The sequence below is a fragment of the Phlebotomus papatasi genome, chromosome 2, assembly GCF_024763615.1.
Source record: "Phlebotomus papatasi isolate M1 chromosome 2, Ppap_2.1, whole genome shotgun sequence".
Lineage (NCBI taxonomy): Eukaryota > Metazoa > Arthropoda > Insecta > Diptera > Psychodidae > Phlebotomus > Phlebotomus papatasi.
The window spans coordinates 28,703,856-28,727,399 of record NC_077223.1 but is presented as its reverse complement, the minus strand read 5'-3'; the positions used below and the strand labels follow the sequence as shown (position 1 = coordinate 28,727,399).

The following is a 23,544-nucleotide window of genomic DNA, read 5'->3' as shown; positions in this document are numbered from 1 at the left end:
ATAGAGCTCTCGTATATCATTTTTTTCTATTCGGATCGCTTGAAGAAATCAATGTGAGGAATTTTTATTAGCGGTTCATTTGACAGACAATGAAGCAACAAAATGCACCATAAGATATCACATATGGAGAGACACTCGGAAATGGAATAAGTTGAATTAATAATTAATTCATGTGCTTATGAGGGAGAAGAAAAATGTTTGGAATGCTGTAACTTCCATCGTATTTGTCGCACATAGTATTCAATACGGGTTCAAAGTGTCGAATAGTTGAAACTCCTAATCATCAATTAGTGTTGTTATAAATCGATGATTTTTCCACAGAAATCTCTCACGACAATTTATGCGATGTTAAACGAGATTTTTCATTTAGTCAATTGCCATGGGAAGAATTGCGTCGAAAATGAGCCCTAAAACCTTGACTGGGCAACTCATACGAGATGAAAAAAAGTCATCAACAGAGCGTCCAATGTTGTTTTTCAAACCATGCAAAATAATCGGCATGTTTTTTTCCTCATTGAGAAAATGCCATCAATAGGCATTTTTATTAGATCGACGCGATAGAGTGCTTTTGAATGCGATCTCAAGACTCTTTTGTCCATGAGACAATGAATGGGGGGAATTGTTTAATAATTTTGTAGGAGGAGATGCGATATAAATAGTTCCTTCAGTAAGATACCAGTGGCAAGATTATTAAATGCTGCCTCGAAGATTTTTTTTTTGAAGAGCTACTGTTGGATACTCTTTTTGAACTGAAGATGGTTGCGAAAGATTTATTGAGGAGCTAAAAAGAAGGAAAATGTTTCGCGTTTTGACTGCAGATTGTTCTAAATCAAAACATTATTTGTGATTAATTTTCTTTATGGCTAATCTGGCTTATTTTTTTATATTTACCGATTAAGTTAAAATTTGAACATTGAGCACCTTATGTTTAAAAGATTATCCCAATTTATACGAGATTCAAACCTTATGCACTCTAAACACACTTACGACTTAAGCCGAGAGAAGGCTTAACGTAATCCTCTAGAATTTAGCATATAAAAATTGGCAGTAAAGGATTAGGTAAAGATGATTTATGCAAAGATATATGCCCTAGACTCGCTTACGACTTAAGCCTAAAGACGGCTTAACGTAATTAATCAAAATAATGATCATACATTTTCATCAGTTTCTGACTAATCTGCCTCTCGGCTTAAGCCTAGAAACGGCTTAGTTATTGGTGAACTTATGCAAATTTAGTCAAGTCATTATTTTGATTGTAATTATATGTTAAGCCGTCTCTCGATTTAAAGTTGGGTTACAAGTGTGTCTAGGACATTAGGGATAAATCTTTACTGCCAAATTTTACAGGCTAAATATTCTCGAAGATTAGCCTGAGGCTATTTGAGCTCCTAGGCTTAGTCATATGGCCCATATGGCTTAATTGCTCTTATTTCTTATCAGTCAAGATTTGTTTTTGGTAAGATTTAATTTATGATAGGATTATAAGAGTAAATGATCAATTATATTCTGCAACACCAAAAAATGGATTGCTATTTAGGATTTTGAAACCTTCGGGAACTGGGCTAAACCTTTATTCTGAAGACTGTTTTATAACGTATAGAGGTAAATCGATCAGCTTTGAAATAAGGTTTTTCTTCTTTAAGAGGAATCTGAGCTTACTTAATACAATTTATCTTTACAAACCAAGTGTGAGGCCAAATTACATTACAATAAGGCCAGCTTCAGACCTGAGGCTTAGCCATATGGCTTAACTTCCCTAATTCCTAATCAGGCATAATTTTTTAGAAAATTGTTGTTTAGGTTTGGTTTATAAGAGCAAATGATTCATTAGATTTTGAAAAATCAATAAAATTGCTTGTTATTTAGATTTTTGAGACATATGGAAACTGGGCTAAACCTCCAGTCTGAAGCCGGCATAAGGCTCAGTTTTATTAAAAAATTATGAAAAAAACACTCTATTTCACAAGTGCCCGAATGCAAAGAATACACTTACATTTTCCCTAATTACGTCCAGCCACACAAACTTTTCAAAAAGACGAAATTAAATATGTCACATAAAAAAATAAAATAAAGAAAATAAATGTATGAAGTGAAAACAGCTCATTCGAATATTTAGAATGGTATTATATTGAGCAAGTGTCCAGCAGACCTTTTAAAAAATTCTAAGGAATATTTATTGTTTTTTAAGTGATTAAAACCTGGTTAAAAACTAATTCTTTCAATATTAAAATTTATTTAAAGTTACATAAGGACAAGCAAAGAAGTTTAGTAAAACCGATAAATAAAACTGGAGTACGGAGAAGTGAGGCATAGGGGCCATCTTTGAAGAAGTTCTTCCGACCAGCTTTAAAATTCAGGAAAACTTCAAGAAGTTTAACATTTTTATTTCAGCCTCGTTTTTGTGAAGTTTCAGATGTTTTCTCTCAAAAAATTAAAGTACTTTTACACTTTGAAATTAAAGATGTTTGTCCAAAAATACGAATCAGCCTTTAAAGATCGTTCTAAAGATTTAACGTTTAGGGTAGAGTAAGCCCTTTTCGCCACCTTAAGGTTTTGTACCCTTGTAATTCTTACAATTTTTGTCGAAATAAAAAGAAATTTTCTGTACAAGTGCTTTGAAGCATTGTCTCTCTAATGAAGCAGGAGACTTTCCGGGAATTTTTGGGCATCTAGTTGAAAAAATACATTTCCTGCAACAATGCATGTTTCAGTACTTTTCGCCACTTTGTAAACACTTTTTCGCCACTGTGTAAGCACTTTTTCGCCACTTGTTTTTAATTGATTTTTAAGAAACAGCAGCTTTCGAAAACCCGCAAAAGTACATTGCACAGTACTTTTCTTATTTAACACCTATATTAGACAATTATTAGAGTATTTCGAATGATTTTTTGAACATTTTTTGTTTGCGACAAAAATCAATTGACAATTACGTCTGTTTCAACTAAATTCCGCGAGGTGCGCCACTTGTAAAATGCTTGGAAAAATGAGTGGCGAAAAGTACTTACACAACCGAAAAAAGTAAGCCCTATTTCACCACATCCGTATTTCTTTATTTTTTTGGAAAACATTATTAAATAATGATATTAGAGCGAAGCTTAGTTAATAACAAAGTGATTTTCAATGAAAAAATATCAAATACTGTACTGCAAAAACATAAAATATTGCAAGACAATTTGTCTGAGCGTTGACAAGTTTATTAAGAACTCCATATTTTTTTGGTGACTGTTCACCTTGTCGACAATTTCTTCAATTAACTTGCAAATAATCTAGTCGGTGGATCACCAGTTATGGTTTTCTGATCCGTTGGACTAGAGGTTACGAAGTAATAGTCGTTTCGTAGTTCCATGAGCTCATAATTCCCAGAAAAAGTGATTTTATTTGTAGGTGGCGAAAAAGTGCTTACTGGCGAAAAAATACTGACTCTACCCTAATTGGTCTCTAAATTTGGGGACAGTTTTATAAAAGTACAAACATTAAGTTTGTTTCTCATTTATGCTAGAAAACAAAAACCGAGCTATAAATCTTGAATTAATTAATTCCATTTAAAAATAGGAGAAAACCCCCTACTTCAAAAATAACCAACTTCCACCTAACTATAATGAAAAAAATACTTAAAGTTTTTTTATTACTATTTTATTGGTATTATTACTAATATAACTATTATTATTATTATTTTTGTTAATATTTTTATTATTGATGTTATTATTGAAGATAACACCGATACGAATCCAAAAAGAAAATCATAAATGAAACATTTTTTATTTGTAACTGAATAAATTTAGCTTCTATAGGGTAACTGTACCAAATTTTGTCAGTTCCATACAAGCTACGGTGCCAAGCTTCATAATGACTAAATTTTTCCTGATTTTCAATTAATGTGACTTATCGCATCCACATTTTAAAAACTAGGGGAAAGTGTCCTGCTTTTAAAGTATTTTGCGGAATCATATTTATTCAGAAACACAGGAAAATATTAGTCATCATGAAGCTTGGGGTCGTGCAAAGCATGGGCACTTTCCCCTATAGGACAAATTTTGCGTGAAAAAATATTTTAAAATGACAACATTCTTATTTTTAGAGTGAAAATTAAAAAATTCTAATTAGTTTTAAAAATATATCATTTTATTTATTTATTTAAAAATTTAATTGGCCTTTGTGACTGCGCGATTCTGATAGAGTCATATTTTGCAGATCAAAGATCTATAAATGAATAAGCGTCCACCGACGTCTTATAGCACAAATAACCACCGGAGCAAGATTTTGCAAGTACTCGTTCTCTGACGTATAAGTCATCAGTAAAACAATAAATATAAATGTAAAAAGATTTTTTAAGCCTCAGGAAAATATTTCAAAATTTAACATGTATTTTTGGAAATTGTATTTGATAAAATAAAAAAAAAATAAAGTAATTTTATTTTGTTTGAAAATGGACTAATTTCAACTAAGGGATTTCCTTCTATTTTGAATTTGTGGTAAATAAGAATCATCCTGTTTTAGATAAATGTTAATCACATATGTACAAATACCTGTGCTTAGATTACCACCTCGGGATTTGTTTATTTATTTGTATCGGAATTTTTGGTATTAGTGAGATTTTTTTTGTATAAATTTCACGTATTTTTATTAACATAACGTTCTGTGTGTGTTCTGAGGGACTTTTTTTCTGTTTCTACGGAGGCTAAAGAATGTGTTCAAGACGCAGGAAACAAACTGATAAGATAAGTATGAGCTTTGGAGAGTATTTCGAGATATTTTCAAATTATCGCATCTTCGGCTATAAATATTTTTCCAATTGACAAAAAGGAAAGAGAAATGAAGAACGAAAAATATGTGAAGATCATCAAATATTTCAAGCATTTCAAGTGTTGATATTTTTCTTATATGAATACATATATTTAAGTTAATTGGGGTTAATTTTCAGATGAATTTATGAATTTACATTCGTGTGGCAATTTGTACCCAGAGTAAACGAGATGAAAATTCATGTGCACGTGAATTGGTAGAGATCATTTGAATTGTGTTAAGTAAGTTGGTCAGTGAAGAACAATTAATTGTGATTAATCATCGCAAATAATCCAAGTTGCACAATTCCCGCCATAAAGCTGTCTATTTTAGAGTTTTCTCTCGTGTCTCCGCACCTTTGTGTGATGCATTCCATCAATATGCTGCGAAAATCACAGAAACGTCTTTGGCAAATGCATATTTGAATGGAAGACATTGGGTACGAGGAGGGGAAACATTGTAATGAAAATGAAAAACAATTTGAAGACGCATCGGGCGTGTACTGCATATTTTTTTCTTGCCACTTTTTCATATATAATATATAAATAATATATCCCACTTCGTTTCAACAGCATTATTTCTATATTGAACACAATTTATTTGGTTGATCTTCTCATGTGATGAATTGAAACTGATCGCTTTGGAACTTGGAATGCGACCTTCGCATTCCTATACTAAAATGCGCACGATCGTAAATAAAATAAAAGCTTCTAAGTAGAGACTGGGTATAGAAAACTCCTTATGCTACCTCTTCCCCGTATTTATTACCTCCATTTAGATATAGTAAGTTTTTACAATACAATTGCGAGTAATGCTTCAAGTGATCGTGATCAATGAATTGACTTGGTGGTGATGTCTTGCAACGTGAGATTGATTCAAAGACTCCCTCTGAGAAGCCCTCAATCTTGAAACATTTTCCAACTTCTAACATGTCTTTTGGTGCAAAATGATTGAAGAGTTAATTGAAATTTCAATGGAGTTGCGATCGCAAATTTTGGCGCGAGAGAAATATCTATTAAAATTCATTTGGTAAATCAATCAATCGCATACAAATGATCATCAGTCGTAATTTGATGTTATTTCTCCAAATCACTTTTGGACGAGACTCTCCAAGGATCTTTATGAGAAAAGCCACCGATAAGCCTTAATAAGTTTATGGAACTTGAGATTCCTTAAGGACAACTTCAAGATAATTGCGAGTCAAAATTCATTTGTGTGTAAATTTTTATGGATAAAACAGCACGTCGGCTGAATTGATATCTATGGACATAATTTAGGGGAAAGGCTCATAATTTTGTCCAGTTTCTTATTTTGGACACTTTGAGGATAAAATTGGACACTAAAAATAAATTGATTAAAATGATGGATTTTTATTTCAATATTTGATGAATAATGAATTCTATCTAAATATTTGTTCTTTTTGGAAGATTTTAACACTAAATACGTTAAATTTTGAATATGATTTAAGTTGAAATTGCTTTGTTGAAAATTCAGTGTGACCAATTGCTTACGAGAAATATGACAGAACTTCGTGTTTACTTCAGTCTTATTTAGCTGTGGTGAAGTACTAACAATGTTTCTTCGCTTTTTTTGAGTGATATTATTGAATATTCATTGAATATTGTGTTGATTCACGTTAGTAGTGATTTGTACATTTGACCTGAAGTGAGATTTGCCTTGTGAATTACGTTTTTCGCGTGAAAAATGGGAAATTTTTTAAGACATTCACCAGTGAGGTGATACTTCTTATTTCTTCTCACGAAATTTCGTGAAGTTTTAGCTTTTGTGATGACTAGGTTGGACAAATGCCTGGAGAATCAAAGGAGCATCATCTCTACGAAAGAGATGTAGCCAGAAATGCCTTGAAAAGCTCCCGGAAAGGCCAGGGAATGAGCGTATCCGCGAGTATTTGGATTACCGAAGTCAACTCAATTTAACGAATGATATGGAAAGCTTCCGGGCTTCTGTGACATTCTACGTTTCCCTTATATGAGAAGGAAGAGGACTTGGTAAGATTGGTTCATGAAATGAAGAACAATGGGCATCCTGTTGGGGCGGATTAGCTGTCCAAATTTACAGCCAAGTTGTCCAAATTAATAACCAAGTTATCCAAAATAAGAGTCAAATTCACCTCTATAAATCAATTCATTTTTAAACGTATTAAAACTAATTTTAGTAAAAATAAGACGATAAATAGCTTGCCAACACCGAGAAAAATGTGGATGGTAAAATTTACCATCGGAGCTATTAAAATCGATTTTGGGCCTGAGTTTCTCTGGCACCCCTTTCCATCAGGAAAATTTTCTGAAATCAAAATTTACAACCCTTTTTTCAAATGTATTGGAAAAGTTTATGCAACTCTTCCACAGAGCAATCCAAACTAAATTTATTGTAATGCTCAGCAGAGAATGACAGGTGCAAAAGAGTATGGGATACACATATTCAATTCATTTGTAATGGCACCGGCACATCTTTTTAATCAGGAAAATTTCATAAAGTCAAAATTCACATCTCTTTCTTTCTTAAAAGTTTTGCATCTGTCTTTCCTACTCTTATGCATTCGTCTTCTTCTTCTTTTGAACATCACGCCAAATTCAATTTAGCTCAATTTAATTTAGAGTGCAATAGAACGATATAAAAAACGTGTGAATATAAAGGGATCTGAATTTTGTTTTCATGTAATTTTCCTAATTTAAAAGGTGTGTGGGAGTGATAAAAGAAAAGCATGAAAATTTCTATTTAATGAAATTTTACTGATCTATTATGTGCGTCGGGAGTATAAATAACTATTTTGACGGGTATAATAGTGTATAATAATGACGAGAATAACATTTAACCAGTTAAAATCTAATTTTTTTAAAGACTAAGTTTAAGTTATATAAATAGCTACTAAATTAGTACATAAAAGAAAATAATCTTTATTTTACCCTTGCCAAAACTTACATAATAATTTCATTGTTCTGAAGGCTTTCATGGTTCTAAATTAAGTAGTGGTCAAAATTGATTTTCCTGACCAAAATTAAATTTATTGACCAATTTAAATTCTACTGCAGACATTTTGATCAATTTGAATTTTCACAGCTTAAAACTATTTTTATATAAGCTAATTTGATTTTTTTATGGCTCCGGCATTCCTTTTAGATCAAGAAAATTTCATAAAATCAAAATTCACATCCCCTTCTTTCATATAAGTTTAGCATATGTTTGCACTACTCTTTTGCACTCTTCTTCATCTTTAGAACATCACACCAAATTAAATTTAGTTCAGTCTAATTTGGAGTCTGAAAGAGTGGAACAGACTAATGCAAATCTTTTGAGAAAGAAAGGGACATGAATTTTGATGTCATAAAATTTGACCGATCTAAAAGGTGTGTTGGATCGGCCGGAGCCATTACTAAGAAAAGACAAACGTTTATCAATGTTTAATGGTAAATTAGTTCTCAAAAAAAGCTTCAGCTGTTTGAAATTGCTCCATCCTAAAATATTCGATATCGAAATTTCGAAATGATCGCACAATATTATGATGATCTTATTGCAGATGGAAATCCTTACGAGCGATGTGGAAACTAGGTTTTAATGGGTTTAAAAATCTAAGATATCTATCTATTTATTTCAAGTGTTACAGTACTCGAGGATATTTTTGGCATTAACAGCATCAAAGCCTTAACGGCTGAATGTTGAATCGTAGTATAAAGATAATTCGAGGATGATCCACGATCCACAGTTTTCTAATGTTTGAATGAGAAATAGAATAAATTTAAACAGTGGATTAACGTTTAAGCCAAAAATTAGACCCTCGATTTCGGAGGTAAAATTTTTGGCTTAAAGATAGAATAAACCTGTCCACATCTATCCGTAAATTCTTCCAGAAAATACTGTTAAATGATACCAAAATGATATAATCTGCACTTTAGTGGATTTGATGAAAAGATATAAGGCTTTCACTGTATTTACAGCTTCTTAAAAAGTCAATTTTGCCTCAAATAAAAAGAAACATCCACCATACGCGACTTCAATGAGTCGCCACTGAAGCAGGAGTCGCGGGAGTCGCGCTTTTTCTGCACTCCGAAAATATGCATTCTTTCCCACAATATTGATTCCTATTTTATTTTAGAGAATTTTTAGCAAGTCTGGTGGTTCAAGATTACCAAATAACGAGAAAAATCCGTGCCAGAAAAGCCAAAATATGGGGTTGTCGTATGAGGAAAACAGCTTACGCCAAAGCACTATTCCACGTTTCTGCATACGAAAAAATATTTAAACCTAGCCTAATTTTATCTCTAGACTAACGCTAATCTATGGTTCAACTGAAGTTATTCTTCGTTTCAACATTCAGCTGTAAAAATTCTGGACTGATTCGAAAATACGTATTTTGGAGTTATTTCGCAAAATCTTTAATTTCAATTAAAACTTGAGTTATTGCAATTTGTAAGCATCAGGGAAGTTTGAGTACACGCATTAACACAACTGTAACACACTAAACCCAAATCCGATAAATGGTATATAGGGGATGAGTTAAAACCGAAACGAAATATCAAAGTTTTCCGCTTGGTATATATCACTTATTGTAAACCGAAAGTGGATATCTTTTGCTGTTCTCTCTTGCAGTTTTTAGACAGAAACGAATAATCGGATACAAAATTGATATTAAAATTTATATTAAAGAATAACATATCGATCATTTGTAAAAAAAAAACTGTTCCTTAAAAGTTTGGGATCAATCGGACGAGATGGAATTCCATTTTGAGCCACAGTAGCTGGGATTTTAAAAAGTCCTAACTGATGATCTCTTCCACGATCTCTTCGGATCACGATCAAGCAACATGAAAGAGTGTGAAATTCCCTTTTACCCATCCAACAATTCAAAAAAAAAATTAAACATAAAACATGCTCAGAATTCTGAAAATGATTTATTGAAGCAATAAGTAATATTTTGCAGATTTTGCCCCAGAAATATTCTCCAATTTCTAAATTTAAAATAACCCATTGTGTGTAAGAAGCCCCATCTCCAGCCGTCAAGATCAAATCCCACAGCAGTGGTGGTGAAATTTATTTTTAGTCGCACGTGAAAATTTATGAATCCCCCTGTCGATTTTTACGACTTTTCAAGAATTCTTTCAACTCCTTCCCCGTTCTTTTGTGGATTTTTTTTGGTTGCCAAAAAAAAGAAATTCTAAAAATAGTGTTACCAAACTGAAACATTCAGAAATTCCTTTTTATTGCACACTGAGCAAATTAATGGTGTTTCATTTCGGGCATGTTTGATCAATTTACAAATATTGATTATTGGGAAAAGAAAAAAAATAACACACGCGCGCGAAGTGATCGTGCGTAGCTCCCCAGTAAATACGCCTACGCTTATGCAATTGTACTGATCGTACCGATCGCGCGCAATCTCTTAAGGCGTTTGAGGTGGTGTGTAGCTCCCTGAGGCAGAAAAAAAAGAAGCCAGAAACGATATAATACCCACGGAATATCTGACACAATCTCCAAGGAGAAGTGAATTACAAGTTCTTGCACATGGAAATGGTATAAACACAAATCTGAGAGTGAATATATCTCACTCGATGAAGAAGTTATACCACACAATTGGTGTGCAGACTCTCAAGATGGAATTCCACATTTAAATGGGCTGCTCTCCATCGCAGGTGCCTCAAACCTGTTTCATTTGCTTCACTGTCACACTCTCTGTGCCTTATAATCTCCCAATTGTGGTCTTTTTGGGTCTTTTCTCCACGAGGAAGAAATCACCAATAAATCTTTCTTTTCACATAGAGTATACAGAGTATACAAAAAACGGGAGTGATCATCTTTCAATATGGGCTCAGAAATATTCGGGAATAATGTGGAATGTAGCGGATCATTTTAGAAGCATAGAAAATGTCTCAAACTGGTTCGAAAACATAAAAGAGAACTCACATCACGAGAAAGATATGAGAAGTTACAGTGTGTTCTCGTTAAAAGATTTTACAGCTCTATCCCATACCATTTATATATAATAAAATTTAAACTATCAGTTAATTAATTGCTCCTAAGCAAAAATTATTTTGACACACATTTTATTGCAAATTAAAGTAAAAAGAAAACAATTAAATCAGGTTCCACTGCAACTTTCCAAAATTAACAGAGAAATGCTTCATAAATTTTTAATTGATGATTTTTTAAAGAGTTCTTGAATACAGTCATGAGTTAACATTGATTTTGCTTTTATTTACATTTAAAACAATATGTTTTGAAGTAGGAAAGACTTCGCGGAATGCTCTAATCACATTTATCGCTCTATTGATGGCTTGAAAAAATTGGTACGATTGCTATGATAATTTTAAGACACATCTTGGACTTAAAATATATGATATTACATGGCTCCCGAAGTCTAAAAAATATAGCATATTTTCTCAAATTTGTTTCTCAAAATCAAAAAAAATTGAGCTCTTAAGCTTATGAAAAAAACTTCCTCTGTTCTGAAAAAAGTTGTACGTTTTTTTATGAAAAAATGTACGACTTTTTTCGGAAAAAATTAGTAACATTAAAACAATATTTTCTGTAATTTTTATTTAAAATTTTTAAAAACACAGCCGTTAGAACCAGAATTTAGGAGATTTATTTGAAAAAAAAAACTTACTTTACAGTTGACAAGATTGCTCAAATTCGAAGTCAAAAAATCAAATATTTTTTATAAAAGGATTAAAATCGTACTTGAATGAAAAACTTTTTGAAAAAAAAATAAATTAAAATTTTTAGGACAACTTTATGTGCAAAAAAACAGTTTCGATGTAGGGGAAGTGCTTATAATTTTGGACAGTCTGCATATAAGCATCGATATCCTAAGTTTGAAGTGCCATATTTTCAATACTAATTGACTTTTCTTGTTACTCTCTTTTCAGAAGGATTGTTTAGAAACTTGGCAAGCTATTTATCATCTCATTTTTACTAAAATTAGTTTTAATACGTTTAAAAATGAATTGATATGTAGAGGTGAATTTGACTCGAATTTTGGACAACTTGGTTATTAATTTTTACAACTTGTCTGTAAATTTGGACAGATAATCCGCCTCAACAGGATGCCCATTGTTCTTCATTTTATGAACCAATCTTACCAAGTCCTCTTCCTGGTCATGTAAGGGAAACGTGGAATGTCACAAGAAGCCCAGAAACTTTCCATATCATTCATTAAAGTGAGTTGACTTCGGTACTCCAAGTACGTGCGGATTCGCTCATTCCCTGACCTTTCCGGGAGCCTTTCAAGGCATTTCTCACTGCATCTCTTTCGTAGAGATGATGCTCCTTCATTTCTCCAGGCATTTGTCCAACCTAGTCATCACAAAAGCTAAAACTTCACGAAATTTCGTGAGAAAAACACCTGTCCAAAATAAGAATCATCACCTCACTGGTGAATGTCTTAAAAAATTTCCCATTTTTCACACGAAAAATATAATTCACAAGGCAAATCTCACTTCAGGTCAAATGTACAAATCATCAGTAACGTGAATCAACACAATATTCAATGAATATTCAATAATATCACTCAAAAACAGCGAACAAACTTTGTTAGTACTTCACCAAAACTAAATAAGACTGAAGTAAGCCACGAAGTTCTGTCATATTTCTCGTAAGGAATTGCTCACACTGAATTTTCAACAAAGCAATTTCAACTCAAATCATATTTAAAATTTAACGTATTTAGTGTTAAAATCTTCCAAAAAGAACAAATATTTAGATAGAATTCATTATTCATCAAATATTGGAATAAAAATCCATCATTTTAATCAATTTATTTTTAGTGTCCAATGTTATCCTCAAAGTGTCCAAAATAAGAAACTGGACAAAATTAGAAGCATTTCCCCTACTTTACAATACGATTCGTCTTGTAAAATAAGTTTTGATCAAAGAATCAAAGAATCGTAAAGGTCTCCGAAATTCAGGTCCCAATGACTAAATTTTTAAGACTTTAGAATAATAATTTAAGAAAATATAGTTTTCTAACGTTGTACTTCTATATATGCTTAAGAGGTTAATTAAAAAATAGAAAAAATAACTTGTTTTCTCAGTCTTCGTTACCCACGCAAAATTCCTTCCTTTCAGGACGATTGGAACACCGCTGTCCCATAAAAAAAATAATTTTTCCTGACTACCTAAAGTTATTTTTTCTTATGTCTCTATATAATTGTAAAGTAGAAGGTTGAAGGAATCTAGAATATTTTTTTGCAAGTCTCTAGTTATTTGCTATGTAGTAAATATTTAAGCTCAAAAATGGCGAATTTTTAAATTCTCAAATTCATAATTGATTTTATTTATTTTTTATACTTTTAATTTTTTTTAAGGAAAGGCCTTTCGGCAATAATATCTACAATACTCATACGTAATATTATTCATTAAAGCGAAAAATATTAGTCATTGGTATTGTCAGAAAAATTACTTAAATTTTTGGGCTATCTTTGTCCCTATCGTTCATAGAAGCACAATATATACCGAATCAGACTCTGTTGGACTTTCCAAGGTTAGATGTAAGACTTATCATTGTTTATGTTTCTCAGTTTAATTTTTATTATTGATTTTCAGTCCGTAAAAAGTATCTTGTCGTTAAAGGGTTAAATAGTAATGTAGTGTCCCATGTAAATGTAAATTATTAGAGGGGGTCCATTTTGAGATTTTGCTTAGTTAATAAGCTTGAAAATTTTTTAAAATAATCTTAAGATAAACATAATTTTCAGATTTTTGTAAAGCACAGCCACTTAGTATAAAACGTGTGATAATCTCCAAAGAACAAACTTAGAAAGTAGCTTAAGAACTTTGAAAGCTCTGGCAAATGAGCTTTGGGAAGTGTATATAAATTTGATATATTGCATCTTAACAAGGTAAATAGAGCGTATAGAATAGATAGCTTGAATACTTAAAAAAAAACTTTATTTTCAATCTGTAACTTAATTGCGTCGGCTGCCGACTTATCAATATCGGCCTCACCAAATAAACGATAGAAACTTTTATAAGTAGGCCGTATATGCCACTCATACAACCCATAGTTTGCTAAGCAAAAACGTTTTTTAAATTATTTTAAAGATCTTAGCATAAACTCACAATTTAGAACGGTAAAGGCATAGGATAGCCACAAAGCATCTAGGGCGAAATGGGGCTACTTTGAGCTGTGGAGCTGGATTATTATACGACTTTTTCACCTATTTCTCAATAAAGCTGGTTCTTACAATTATTTTACTTAGATTCACAATTATTTTGTCTCTCCAAATTACATCATGTTAAAACCCAGTTTTCGTTAGAAATATGCGAAAAAATCGTATAATAATGTAGCCCACAGCTCGAAGTAGCCCCACCCACCGGCCAGGTGGAATTTGTGACTCTTTCCTTCGTTTTATCACCAAAGAGTTAAATATGGAATTGCGAACCATACGAGAAACCGAACATGGGAATTTAAAGTTCAGACAACTCTATTGCAGCTTGATAAAAAAAAATTAAATAATCTTCGAACTACCCTAAAATTTCATAATTACTGAATTGTTAAAAGATTAAACAGAGCAAGAAAATAAAGAGTTTTTTTGGTTGGTTTGTATAGATAACGATTAGTATCTTGTTCCTAAATTTTTAATTTTAATTTTTATTAATTTTTATTTATTGAATTTTAATAAATAATTTAATTTTTAATTATATTTGTTGGAGTTGCTTTATGATTTTTCTATAACAAACGATATTACAGATATTACATATCCCATCATTTTCGCTGCAATCTTTCATATTTTCCTCATTAAGCGTTAAATTAATATCCTTCGAACCTACAAAAAGAATACGTGAGAAGAAATGACTTAGGGGAAAGCGCCCATGCTTGATACCATTGGAAGCTTCATAACCTTCATAATGACTAAATTTGTCCTATGTTTCTCAATAAACGTGACTTCGCAATATATTTTAAAATCTGGCCACTTTCCCAAAGTTTTTAAAATATGGTTGCGATGAGTCACATATATTATATATTGTAAAACATAAAAAAATTAGTCATTACGAAGCTTCCAATGGTATCAAGCATGGACACTTTCCCCTATGTCCTTTCCAAAAATATTGTCCATGAAAAAAGAGATAAGGTCACAGGATATTTGGATATATCACGAGGTTCAAAAAGGTACCGTTGTGAAGGAAATTTTTATCAAAAATAATTCATGAATAAAAATTTTTATTTTAAGAACTTTTTTCTTTGTCTGTTCTAAATTCTTCGCTCGAATTCCCGAAAACTTTTGAATTTTAACTCTTTAAAGAAGAGTAAAACGAGCTCCCTTTAAAGAGTTAAGGACTTTCGTGAAGGTTACTTTATCGTGGAAAAATCGTGATTTAAAATTTAAATTTTGTCATATTTTGACTCATGTTCTACATGCCCTAAAATTTTAGTTTTACATTATTAGTAATAAATCATGATGTCAAGCATTGTGCACCTGAGTTCGATCATTTTGTAAAGATTTTATCTCAACTGCACCATTTTTCATGCTTACAGATTTCCAACCGTTTTAAATCAATTAAAGATTAACACTCTTTTTGGATATCGAGCAATAAAATGGATTTATTCATCTTGCCGAATAATGGAAAACCAACTTTCAGTAGGATTCATGAACTTAAGCATTTTGGGATGTTTTTTAAACTCTTCTCCTTTCTTGTATAACATTTTAGATTTTGTTTATTTGAATAAATCTAAACACTGAGAATGGCTATAAAGTCATAAAATCGTTTAATCAATTAAGGGGGAGCCTGAATTAGTAGGTCAACAATTAGTTGGATTTTTCTGGAAGAGAAAGAAATAACAAGCTTCTTAAAATGATTGGTATGGTATACATTCGAAATGCTTATTTTTTTTGGAAAAAAAATTGTAAAATGGCGGACTAATTTTCACTGGAGCCACTAGTCGCATCATTCTTTAATTTTTGGAAAATTTGCAGATCCTAATTCGTGTGTGAAAAAAAATCTAAAAAAATCAGTATTTATAAGTGTATTTCATAGATAAACCCAGAAAAACCGAAAAAAACTGTCGAACCGTAATTTTTTTAATGGTCTTTAAAAAAAAGCATATCTTGAGGCAAAATTTTTATTTTACCGCGCTGTGGTTACTCTTATTCTTTTTTAATAAGTCTTTAATTATTTTTTTAATAGGTCTTAATTAATTTCAATAAGGTCCCTAGCTGTCTTTGAGAATTGAGAAAATCGTAAAAATGAGAACTGGTGAAAACACGCTTCAAAATTTTGAAAATTCGCTCGAATTCGTGAGTTTGCGAATCTTCTGAACGCTCCTTTACTTTCGTTTCTATATCTTCGAAAATATTTTGAATCAGCATGTGAAATTTTTTAATTGATTGCTAGATAGTTTATCTATCGATTTAAGCAACAAAAAATATCGATATCTTTTGACACTATTCAATCTCCCCCTTAAGCGATCGTGGGCGATGAAAACAAAGATATATTACACTCTCCTTTTAGAGTTCGAGCAATAAAAGTTTTTCGTCAGCCCGTCAGCATTGGAAAGGAATAAGACTCCGATTGCGATTCAGCTCAAAAGAAATAACTAAAAAGTTTCTCTTAATTTGAGAGGTCTGGATAAAAAGTCTCCAATACGTTGGATAAAGCTCATAACGATGAAATAATAGAAATAGCAAACAACCAATGCGATTTTACCGTCAACTACTTCCAATCTCGCGCAAATACACCTATATAAAAATTATGTATGAAAGTGTTTTAATGAGAAAAAAACATATCTCCCAACAAACTAACACATTGAGACGATGAATAGAAAATGGTGAAGAGATTCGTGGAATCTTGCTTCGATTCACAGCAGAAAAGATCACTCAATAACACAACTAAATATTTCCCGCGAGTGTTGGCGATCGTTGCGAGATTGCAGTGAACGTCGTGCTTATGAAAGTTTTGAGGTTCGTCGCTTCAGTTCGTTGGAGTCTTTCGTTACGAGAAGATCTCACAGTTTCTGCCATCTCGCTATTAATATTATCCCTAAAGTTAATTTTTTTCTTCTGTGTTACCATCTCTCGTGCATCATCAATTAGTGGACATTTTTAGTATACTAGCTGTTTTAGCGTTAGTCGCAAAAGGTGTGTGAAGATTGAGCTTTTGTGCTGTGGGAGTGGGAAAGTGGTGCAATCTGGCTCAATAAAATCACAGAGAAAAGGCAATTTCAGTGGTTGGTGAATGAAATTGTGCGAGAATTTCTCAACCAAGTTTCGTGACGCCACTGTGTCAATAAAATTTTAACATATTCTAAGTGTTTTTGCACCAAGAAAAAAAAAAGAAACACACCTAAAGAAGATCCCCATTGACTCCACGGGATTTTTGCGAGGGAAGGTGAACGCACAAGTGACGGTGTGCACAGTTTAAAAAAAAATCACATACATAGAGTGCCTCATAAGCCATGGAGATGGAATTAAAGTGATTTTCTGGGTAGGTGAATGACAAAATGAAGTCTCGCCGTGTGGAATAATTGCAATCCAGAATATCATACCTTTGCAGTAAGAAATCTGCTTTGGTGATAAAAAGCGAATTGTCTCAAGTGCTTTCGGTTTAAGATTACCTCTTTTGGCGTGCAATGTGCGTAATATCGAGATTGTGAACAGTTATGGTTGAAGTTCTTCTCCTCCACCCAGCATTCTTTCCACTTCTCCAATCGCGGCATACATTGAAAACTCGTATCGCGAGCTAAAACTCAAATTCATACGAACTTTCGTGGACGTGGAATTTTTCTCTCTCACCGTCTTTATTTTTTTTTACACTCTTCCACCTTCATCTTAATATTAAACGGAAGATTCAGCAATGAAAAGAATTTGTAATTCAAGTTTTTTTTTTGTACCCTGTGAAGTTTCCAACCTGTTTCCGTGATTAGAATTTCTTTAATGTTCTAATCACATGATCAAGAGACATCTCTTCAGAATAGTTTATCCATTTTATCACAGAGACAGAAAGTCAACTTTATAACTTTAGAATTACAATTCTTATGCATAAATCATATTATTATGCTAACGAGGATAATTGTATTTCATTTACTAAGTCATCATAATCCAATTGACAAAAAATATCATAAATCTAAAGCTGTTCAAAAGAAAATACAGTACGACTCCGATAGGGTCAACACATTTGATTCTTATATACATGCAATATTTTAAGTTATTAATTGTTGCAGTTACTATTTCACTCGTTAAATATTGTCTCTGATTCTTACTTAACAAAATTTGTTTAAAAATTCAGCATGAAACCTGGAATTTTATATAATTTTTCACGGTGTTTAAAATGTTCAGTGGTTGACTCTATCGAAGTCATACTGTATATCAAGAAAGCTACTTACCTTAGCGATCCTCTCTACATCCGTTCACTCCCAAAGAATCTTGCGATATAAGTTCAGTAATTCTGAAATCAAATATTCGTTTATTAAAAGATTGTATAATTTACAAAAAAAATATAAATCATTTTCATAACAGACATGAATATCTTGGTCTATACGAGTTTCAAAGATTATAAAAAATCATTATCGTCTTTATATTTTTAATAAAATACAGTAAGGTTCCTCAAATTTGAACAATATTTTCAAAAACGTAACGGAATTGACGTGAAACACACTTTCTCTGAATTAATAAAAAAAAACTTTAGGAAATATATCAATGTAATTTAATTTGTTGTGAAATAAATGGGATTTGCTGTGGAAGTTAATATAATACGATAAAATTGAGGAAACACCAGAGAAAAATGGTTCTAATTCAGAGTCAATAACGCAAAACTCTCTTCGCATAACCTCAAATTTTACATTTTGAATTCAGCCGTCGTTCAAATTTGAGGAACTTTACTGTAAATACTTTTTTTTTAGAATCAAGAGGTGGTGAAATATCCCATACTTTGCGAAATGCTCGAATTCGTAATGTAGGTGTAGGTGCTACACCTCAAAAAAACTTTTACATCATTTATCGTTTATTGGTTCTCAACCGATTTGAGCCGATTCATAACTCACTCAAAAGATTAATCAAGGTTGCATCGAAGTAGCTTAAGAGTAAATGCAATTATTTTTCGGATAAAAATTAGTTATCGGTTCATTACCGGTTCATATCCGATTATTATTATTAATCGTATCGGGACAAATTTCTCTCAAATTTTTTTTGGGCTGAGGTGGTGCATTTTCATTACGTTATATCACAGTGAAAATATTTTATCTAGACATTCAGATCTTTGCACCGGGCGGGACTCGAACTCACATGTCTGAGTCATGTTAGGGATCTATCCACCCAAGGCACCCAAGAGTTAGCGGTCTTGCCCGTCTATTTTTTATTACAATTTCTCTCCTCTCTCAAATTCAGTCTGGCCTGCCTACTTTCTTATGAAATTGTAAGAATAATTGATATTGTAACATAAAACATACAACCAGTGAAGGGATTGTTATCCCGGAGGTTGGAAGCGACGCTAAGACGGCGATGGTCGCATGGGAAGGTCGCAAAAAGACGAAAATGAGATGAATAAATTTAATTAAATTGAAGATTGAATTGAATATAGATAGGAGACTCTCCGGTAATTGCCAGTGGATTTTAAGTCAACCTACAAAGAAAAACACTTCAATCTTGTCCAGAGCTTTCGGTCCTAGATATAGATAGACCTTCCTCAGTGGTCGACTGAAAGCGCCAAAACACGTCACATCTAAACCCGTACGTCAAAAAAATGGTAAAAAAAAAGTTGAAAATCAGTGAAAACTATTTCCTAAAAAACCTTCCCAATTGATAACTTGAAAAATAACGATCTTCATAAGCTACAAAAACCGCAAAAACCATTGTTTAGTCGACCACTGAAGGAGGTTCATATCCAAGACCGAAAGCTCTGGGCAAGTTTGCGTTTTTCTAAGTGACTTGAAATCCATTGGCCATCGCCGGAGAGTCCTCTATCTATACGTATAACGTATCACACCAATTCTTCATCCATCAATTACACACGCAGGAAAAGCACATCAATTTATTCCAGAGCTTGCAGTTCGGTCTCCAAGCTTTAATGAGTGGTCAAGTCTTTACAAATAATGTTTTCTAACACTCGTTCAAGATTTTTGTTAGGAATACAGATGGACATAGGGTAAGATGGGGTAATTCAGAATCATGTCTAATTCAGTACTTTGCGATTTCCAGTTTTAGATGGCAAAAGGAAAAAAACAACGAGGAAGTACTCTCGAATGTAAAGTCTTGTACTTCGTGGTTTTCTTTATCTCTTTAAGCATCTGAAACAGTGAGAATATTTCAAAATTCCGAAATAGGCATGATTCCTAATTACTCCATCTGATCCTAAGGTCGAATGGGAGGACTACTTTACACTATTTTTTTTTCAACAGTTTTAGGAGTTTTCAATTCAAATTTGATCTCTATCCTCGTCTTGGCTTTATTTGGAATTTTCTTTGTTCTTTAAACATTCCAGAGAGGTTCTTAAATCCAGAACGAATTTCAGAGAACATTCAAAAACATTTGACTATTGATGAAAGCTTGCTAACCGAACCGAAAACTCTGGAATAAGTTGAGGTGCTTTTCCTCAGTGATTAGTATTTCCGGTAGAATTTCGAAATCTGCTATTGAAACAAGAACTATACATTGGTTGTTTTTCTGTACTACACTGAGAGAAATTCAAAAAAGTTAAATTAACATTCCGGAAATGTTTATTTTACCTTGCAGTATTGATCCGAAATCGGTGTAAATATTACGCTTTTTAGGTGTATTAAGGGTTAAAGTTATCCTTTTTAATGTTAATTTTACCCTTAAAAAGGTGTAAAATTAACATAAAAAATGTTGATATATTTTTACACCAAAAAAGTGTTAAAGTTATGAGGAAAAAAGTTAATCGCACTCCCGTTTTTTTCTTAGTGTAGGAATGAGTGTGCCGGACTAGGATTGACTCCCAAGAGCAAGATGCAATGGGTTGTATGATAGTACGTCTATACATTCATCTGTGTGTTGCCTGACTACATGACAAACGGTTCGAGATATCGACTTGAAACTTTGGAAGCCCCTTTTTGAAAACAAATCTTTTGCTATATCTTGGCAAAAAAAAAAAACGTTTCATGACATTTTTCAATTTTCAGACGTGTTTTATGTACTGCGAAAAATAATTTTTATAATACGCTAACCAATTTTCTAACAAAGATAGAGCCCACGTAAAAGGCTAATTGTATAAGCACATTTTAGTCAATTTCCAATTAATTTTAAATGTATTACTTTAAGATTAATTGGTCAAGTTTTTAATTATTTTAAATCCGTTCAAAACTCATAGACAAGTAATTAAAATTGTTTTCGAATTTCGAAAAACTTATTCGATCATAGATTATAAATTTTGGAAACTTTTTTTTAATAAATTTTATAATTTCAATACGCTTTAAAAGGCTAAAAGGCGTACCACTAAAGGGTTAATAAAAATTTTGCAGAATAATCTCTTCAGTTTTTGTGCTTCGTCTTTCTACCACAAAATCATCAATTGGCCATAGGAATTGGAAAAGAGCGGGAGAGAAAGAGAAAAAAATATTATAGAGAAAGGTGAACAACCTGATAATCAATTTCAATTTAAGAAAACATTTCAAGACTCCATTAGTCAAACTTCAATTACTAATAAGTGCAACACAAAAGTTTCACCTGACCAAACAATAAAAATTTCTTCAGTGGACTCCCTGTTCTCTCACCCACAATAAAAATTGATGATTTTGTATCATGTGCGTATTGTAGATGAGTACATTATAGCAAAGAAGGTGGAATTTTTGTTTTTCCAATCTCTTTTTCTTTTCTATTTTTTTTATGTGTGCACAGTCAATAGTGTGTGGACGGATTTTCATCTCCTCCTCTTGATGCTTCCTGACTTGAGAAATCTGTGCCGCATTGCTGATTATATGTTCGATTATTGAAATTCTTGCAAATTCCAGTCTGAATTCCTTCAGATTCGAAGAAGAGAGAGAAAAAAAGTAACAAGAGAGGAAAATCACTGAAGGTGGTGAGGAGGAAGAAAAAATGTGGCTGCTTATGGTCAACCTACACAAAGTTAATTAAATTCACTGAAATCGTGGGTTTCCACCATCGTCGACTATATTTTCTTATAAATCACGCCTCTTACAATGGGTACGCACTCAAATAGCCAAATGTCTCTGTTTAACATTTATTTTACTTGGCGAAAAATCGCATACCTTTTCCCGCGCATTTTTTCCACCTATAAATTTCTCATCAAATGAAAGTGATGAAAAGTACCAACTGATTTATCGGTATCTTTGGTATCATGATCTTTTTTCGAGAAACCTGAGAAATGCATCAAGTATGGGAATTTTCGCACAAAACTCTTGCACAATTTTCCCAAAGAACAAACACTCCCGATTCTCTAAATAAGGGGTCTAACTAAAAGGTATGCACTATGCACTGTGAGAAATCAACAATTTCCTCTCTGTGAACAAAAAAATATTCAATAGGTCATCGATTGACCATCTTTCTGGTCATTCTTTGACAAACACAATTGAGAGAGAAAAATCCGGGAGTGGCTCGAGTAGTGTCACCATGAGAATAATAAGAGGGAAATGTATTTGATTAAAAATGGAAAAGACAGAGTAAAGGCAGAAATCTTCGAGGAATGCTCGCTAAAAGCTGGTATATCTACACTGAGAAAAAAACGGGGGTGCGATTAACTTTTTTTCCACATAGCTTTAACACTTTTTAGGTGTAAAAATATATCAACATTTTTTAATGTTAATTTTACACCTTTTTAAAGGTAAAATTAACATGAAAAAGAGTAACTTTAACCCCTAATACACCTAAAAAGCATAATATTTACATCGATTTCGGATCAATACTGCAGGATAAAATAAATATTTCCGGAATATTATTTTGACTTTTTCGGATTTCTCTCATCAGTGTAATTCTTTAACAAAATCTTTATTTTAACAAAAACATTTTTGTTTAATATTTTCTTCATGTTAATTATTCAGCGATAACAAAAGTAACAGAAAGACAACGTATTTAATCGTAAGGTTCGTAGAGTGATTGATTGCTCCGATTGCTCTGCGAAGGGGTTAAGGCTCAAATAGACTTATTAGACTGATCCTCGAAAATATTTAGTCCGTAAAATTTAGTGATAAAGATTCAACCGTCAGTCCCGTCAACAAAAAAGATGAAACCGATCTGAAGACCGTGTTCCTCGGGTTTCAAATTAAATATTTAACATCACTCCCAAGTATCCTTCATTTCTAAACAAGTTTCTATATAAGAAAAACTACTTAGTCTAATTCTCATTTTTAGTCCAATTAAATTAATCAGACTAAGTCAAAATTTCTCCAAAATTTCTCTTGATATGAAATAATTGAAGCTAAAACTTCTTGATAAGTCTCAGATTTGAATACGCCATAAGTTTGTTTACATGAAAATCATTGCCAACCTTTAATGAATTGAAACTTTCACGAAAATTACTAGGGTCGAAGGAACAACTGGTTGGCAGCGGATATTTGTTGGCAATTTCGTCAAAATATTGAAATATATTTACAAATTTAATGTATTTACTGCAAGTAGGGGAATCTAGGCATGGTTCGCACACAGTACCAATTTTCTTTGGTTGCAAAAGCTAGTTCGTTATTTCTTAGCCATATGATAGATAATTATCATATGATATAATTATTATGAGACGACATGAGAAATGGTTAAGCAGCTCTGTCCAACAAATTCGTATCGTTTGAAGGTTCACTGGATGCAAACCATGCAAACATTCCCCTAATATAACGGTTTTTCGTTAATC

At 32.4% G+C, this 23,544-nt stretch overlaps 2 protein-coding genes across 3 annotated transcripts in view; one reads left to right on the top strand and one right to left on the bottom strand.

Moving 5' to 3' along the window:
• The window catches only part of LOC129803367 (probable 28S ribosomal protein S25, mitochondrial), a 90,886-nt gene that overhangs the window by 37,356 nt on the left and 29,986 nt on the right, over positions 1-23,544 (bottom strand). Inside the window, exons 4-5 of one of the 2 annotated variants that reach the window (XR_008751856.1) lie at positions 18,119-18,180; positions 17,800-18,029 (exon numbers count right to left, since the gene is read on the bottom strand). The gene's annotated coding sequence lies outside the window, so the exon portion shown is untranslated. Of the gene's footprint in view, positions 1-17,799; positions 18,030-18,118; positions 18,181-23,544 lie in introns of those variants that run through there. The other variant, XR_008751855.1, reaches the window with a different exon arrangement.
• Positions 16,710-23,544, top strand: part of LOC129803340 (calpain-C) — a 22,775-nt gene continuing 15,940 nt past the window's right edge. The window contains exon 1 of the mRNA XM_055849820.1: positions 16,710-17,220. The gene's annotated coding sequence lies outside the window, so the exon portion shown is untranslated. The remainder of the gene's footprint in view (positions 17,221-23,544) is intronic.